Source organism: Myotis daubentonii, chromosome 13 (assembly GCF_963259705.1).
Source record: "Myotis daubentonii chromosome 13, mMyoDau2.1, whole genome shotgun sequence".
NCBI lineage: Eukaryota > Metazoa > Chordata > Mammalia > Chiroptera > Vespertilionidae > Myotis > Myotis daubentonii.
Genome location: NC_081852.1, coordinates 11,155,518 through 11,161,241, shown reverse-complemented (window position 1 = coordinate 11,161,241; position 5,724 = coordinate 11,155,518). Strand labels below are relative to the sequence as shown.

General features: G+C 41.8%; 1 non-coding gene across 1 annotated transcript; it reads left to right on the top strand.

Annotated features, from left to right (window-relative positions):
* Positions 1 to 1,047: 1,047 nt before the first annotated feature.
* Positions 1,048 to 1,149, top strand: LOC132215103 (U6 spliceosomal RNA). Its single transcript, XR_009448452.1, has one exon. It is a non-coding gene; the product is annotated as a U6 spliceosomal RNA (small nuclear RNA).
* Positions 1,150 to 5,724: the final 4,575 nt, after the last annotated feature.

Genomic DNA, 5,724 nt, shown 5'->3' with positions numbered 1-5,724 from the left:
AGGGAAAATTAAATGTGAAGAAGTAACTGGCAGGGTGACCAATTAGTGGATAAGTTAGACTGAGGCTCAGAACTAGAAATTTTCACTATCTTTTGTGTGTACAAGTATTTTAAGGATTTGTTTTAAAGTTTCCTCAAGCTCTAAAATTGTCCCTATATTGACATATGAAATAAATGAAGCTCTAGGGAATTGGCTGAACAAAATTTACACTACTCATGTTTTTGTAGACTTTAATAACATGCTTTGGGATCCCCTGCTACCTCACCCCAGACTAAAGGGTAGCTCTGTGTGGTTCAATTCCCTATGCAGTCTCTCTATCCTCTGGTCCTCACTCCCTGCAGTGAATTCTCTCTCTCTCTCTCTCTCTCTCTCTCTCTCTCTCTCTCTCTCTCCCTCTCTCTCCTCCCAGCTTCCCCAAACTCACCTGAAATGTTTATTTTACATATAGAAAGCAGTGCTGGACATAGAATAAAGTTGTAAGGAAAGGCTTTTATGTTGAGTTTTCATTACCTTTTTTAATACTGCCTACAGATTAGTTGATCTTTGGGGCTACTTAACTATATTCTAGTCTTTCTAGGTCATCAGTAATGTAACCCTAACCCTAACCCTAACCCTCTAGCAAAACAAAACCAACAAGATATATAGAGATATACAAAAGTGGAGATTTATTACAGGAATTGGCTCACATAATTATGGATGCCAAGAATTCCCACAACTGCCAACTGCAAACTGGAGAACCAGGAAAGCCGGAGGTCTGAATCCAAAGACCTGAGAACCAGAGAAGCCAATGGCAAGGGCAGTTCAAACAAAGAAAGCAAATTTGCTCTTCTTTCACCTTTTGTTTTATTAAGGCCCTCAAGGGATTGGGCCATATTCACTCACACTGGTGAAGATACTCTTCTTCACTAAGTCTACTAACTCAAATGTTAATCTCTTCTGGAGACATCCTCACAAACACACTCAGAAAAAAGTGCTTTACCAACTATTTGGACATGCCTTAGCCCAATCAAGTTAAACAAAATCAATCATCAGAATGAGAACAGGAGCGTGCTCGCTTCGGCAGCACATGTACTAAAATTGTAACAGTAGAGAATAGCCTGGCCCCTGTGCAAGGATGACACACAAATCTGAGAACAGGAGAACTCACATTCTCTGTGTACGCAGATGCACACTCCATCTTTTGGGGAAACACTTACCATAGATTGGATTCACTCAGGCATTGATTACACACCCATCAAAAGTAGGAAGCTAAAAGCAACAATAATGACAATCCTATTACAACTTCTCACATTTCTGATATTTAAAAATTGTGGTGTTTTGCAATGAATTATATTATTTGTTTGCCAAAACAACCCTCTGTAACAGCTTCACTGATCTGGAAACTGGGGCTCAGAGAAGTTGAATTATCTGCCTAACGTAACACAGCTCAAGGTGGCAGATCTGGGATTTAGTCCCGTGTCTCCTGGCCCCAATCCAGTTTCTTTCCCCTCCTCCACCCGAGATAAATGAACCTGTTTATAATTTTGAAAGCTAGGGAATTATTCACTTTGTCTCATCTCCTTTGTTTTTCCTAAATCGTTTCATTAGCAAGCACTCTACTTAGAAAAATTTTCCAGTTTGCAAAGCTTGTTATACTCCTCAGTATTCATGCAACATAATTATTTTCCTGCAAGACTGAATAATCTCTGTATTCAGCGTGTTCACCTATGCTGAGTCGGAGAGAAAAAGGCACCTTTCAATGTGTCAACATTGCTATACTTCTCTTGGGTCATGGCTATTTAAACCCTCACATCTATAAATTGGCTATTATATCACTGTCTCCAGGGATTCCTTTAGTTAAAAAATTACAACTTTAGCCTTAGCAGGTGTGGCTCAGTTGGTTGAGTGTCGTCCCATGCACAGAAAGGTTTCAGATTCAATTCCTGGCCCAGGAACATGCCCAGGTTGCAGGCTGGATCCCTGATCCCCGGTAGGGGTATGCAGGAGGCAGCCAATCGATGTTCCTCTCTCTCTCCCTCCCATTTCCTTTCTCTCTAAAAGTCAATTTAAAAAAACTTTTATAAAAAATGATTACAACTTTAATCTTCATATCCAGCATCCAAATTGAGAAGGAAGTTAGTAATTTTCATCACCCAGTTGCTACTACAAAATAAGCTAGTTCACTGGAAATTACACAATTCATATAATTCGTGTATGGCATTTTGTTTGCCATGAAAAATATTTCTAGAAACCATACTTACCCAGAATCCTTAGCTAGAAACAGCTGTAGCATCCTACAAACTGTATTCTCTATGCCTGATCTTCTAGGAACAGAATTTACTCTAAATTCCTTCATCCATTTAGGCCGCCCCAATCTCCAACCAAGCAAAGTGGTTGGAACGTTTAAATTTCTTTCCTTTGTTCCCCCTTGTTCACTAGGTTTTAACTTAAACCATGAGTTCTCTGTGGATTTGGGTTCCACAATTACTCTTGATTTGAGTATATCTGAGACATGTCGTACAGTGAGAAAAACAAGTGTTCTTGTTTCTCAGACACACTGTTAGATAATAGCATGGCATTAGCCAAGTCAGTTCATTAAAGAAAAGCCTACCTTATCCATGACTGAAGAACACAGTCATCTAGTTCTTCTCAGCCTAGATGCAAAGTCATTTTCCTCCCTTCTTTTTCTTCTTAGAATGTCTGTCAGAGATTCTTACTGCAGACATAGTTGGGCAGCTATGTTTGGAGATGAGAAGGGTAAGAATGTATGAAATGTGAACCAATTCCATGAGGACGTTTGCTTTCTATGAATCTCTCAGATATTCATTTCAGAGATTCTGAATAAGTCTTTATTCACATCTCTCAACAAGTATAGTAGATGAAACAAAACCAGCTTTAACTGCTCCATGTATCATAAAAGACTCACATTCTTGGATCCTGATTTGACAAGGAATGTTTGGAGGTTATAATACCTTAGATTATATTAGTGAGGTAACACATGAAAAACAAATCACAGTGACACACAGGAGGTCATATCAGTTCAAATTTACTACAGTTATTGCTTCTAACATTTTAAATATTCTACATAATTCTGTAGCACGTTGATGTGAATATCAGAAGGATATGTTGGGGAAGAAATGACTTACCATCTGCAGAATCAAAGTCCAAGCCTTGGTTAGGCCAAAATATTTTTTGACACCTTCAAGTTCATCCATCAGAAGAGCAGAGGAACTTCCCTGGTACTGAAATAAATAAAGACATTGCTATTGAGAGTACCAGGAACCCATCCTCCAATAGTCTCTTTTGCCCTTAGCATTGCTTAGTAGAGGCTGCTTCCCAGCTGCAGGTTGCTCCTTGTGAGTGAGGGAGATCAGTAAAAAGAAAAGGTCAAAAGAAGGGAAATAGAAGTTGAGACGAAGGAATATGGCATATCAGACAGGATAGGCTAGGTTACACTGTTAATTTAAAAATAAACACAAAAAATTTCAGTGGTTAACATAACAAAGATTCATTTCTTGGAGATTCATTTCATGACCTTCTTGGGCAGGATGGGAACTCTGGCAGCATCATCACACCTTCACTCGGGGATGCAGGCTGAGGGAGACACCACCATTTGGAACAGTACACTTCCCCATTACCATGTGGGAAGGAGAATGTTTTGATGCGTGGTCCAAATATTAATGCTTCCAATGGGAAGTGACAGTTGTCAGTCATGCTCACATTTTATTGACCAAGTAATAGTCACATGACCATACCTAATAGGCAGGGAAGTATAATTCTACTTTGTGCCCAGAAGAGAAGAGCTGAATATTTATCATAATCCTAAAGATCACTGTAGTTGGAGAAATGAGAGGCAAATCAATGAATAGCCCCGGGCCTAAACTGTGTGCACTGTGCCCAGGAGAGAAGCATGTGGCGGGGGGGGGGGGGGGGGGGGGGGAGGCAGTGTCTACCTTAAGTAGGGTCCTTGCACTTGCAGTAGAAAATCTAGCAGGCATGAGAAATAATTTCCCCAAATCCCACAGATAGGAAGTAGCAGAACTAGGTTTTTGGTTTTCTGTGCCCATGTCTGCTGCCTCTCTCATGTACCAAATTGTCCCACTAAGTAATTGAAAGGTTGATCTCTACCTCCAGGCACTTCCTGTGAAGCTGGGCAAAAGTCTAATGCAGGGCACACAAGAAATTAGTGAAACTACCAAGTCGGTGTAAATTAAAATTTAAGTTGGTGACAATACTAGTAGATCTAAGGAGTTCAGGGAACATGTGCTTGGTATAGCCAAGGTTGGTTCAGCCTGGGAAGCCTTCCTGAAAGAGGAAAGATTCACAATCACTCTCAAGGAATAGGTAGGATTTATTTAAGAAAGGAAGAGAGTAGAGAATCTTTAAAATGAGCAGAAGAGCAAGAGAAAGGGCAGAATGGGAGTGCCTTGCACCAGTGAGAAACCCGGAGGAGCTTGGACTGAGCAGAATGAAGGCAACATGCCAGGACACCAGCTGGATGGGCCAACTGAGAGCAGATCACTCCCCAGGGGAGCCCACTTTGTGCAGAAGGAGATAGGAAGCTATGACGAGCAGAGGCATTGAATGGGGATTCAGGTGTGTAAGAAGGTTGTGTAACAGCAAGATGATTTGGAGGTGGGCAAGAGAGAGATTCAAGGAAGCTCCCACTCCCAGAAGACCATTGCAATGACCCCGAAAATGGGCAGATTTGAGTTGGTGTTTAAGATGCAAAAACTCATCAAATCAAACGTTTTCAGTCTTGATTTTTTTAAATACATTTTTAGTTGATTTCAGAGAGAGGAAGGGAGAGGGAGAGATAGAAACATCAATGATGAGAATCATTGGTCGGCTTGCCTCTTGCACACCCTCAACTTGGAGTCAAGTCCACAACTCTGGCATGTGCCCTGACTAGGAATCAAACCATGACCTCCTGGTTCATAGGTCGATGTCCAACCACTGAGCCAAACAAGCCAGGCTTCAATCTTGATTTTAGTTCATAACACACATTGGCTGTTCATTCTTAGGAGAGAGTTTGTGGGCAACAATCCAGAAATGGACTCTCCCTTTGGTCTCTAGGGTAAGAAAAAGTAAGCTAGTGAGGACAACTGTTTGACAGAGAGGTCAGGGGAGAGTAGCTGCTCACAAAACCCTTGCATCAGGGAGATGCAAGTCACAGCCTCTAGCATGCTGAGCTCACCGTCTAATAAGCCTGAGGGTGACCTCTCTGAGCTGTCAAATCTGGAAAATGGTTGCCCTGTCATTATCTCTCTCTGAACATGAAAATAAACCTGGACCCAGATGCAAAACTCCAGCTCCCTGCCATTAACTCCATCAACCAGCACAGCTTCGCTAGAGCCAAGAAGCTCCCATGCACCTGGGGAAAATGTAATTGCCTACTTATTGCTTTTACTGTGATTAATAAGGGTGAACCTGCTCCTATCAATGCCTCATAAGAGCAGTGGCAGCCACCTTTTAGAATATAGGAGCCAGGAACCCCGGATCACCTCCTGGCCAAACATCAACACATTAACCTACCACACACACACACACACACACACACACACACACACACACATGCTGACATTCAGGGTCCTGTCTAGGACAAGGCTGGTTTTCCTCCCTCCCCTCCTTTCCCAGGCCCTCTAGGCCAGGGGTCCTGAAACTTTTTAAAGAGGGGGCCAGTTCACTGTCCCTCAGACCGTTGGAGGGCCAGACTATAGTTTAAAAAAAACACCTATGAACAAA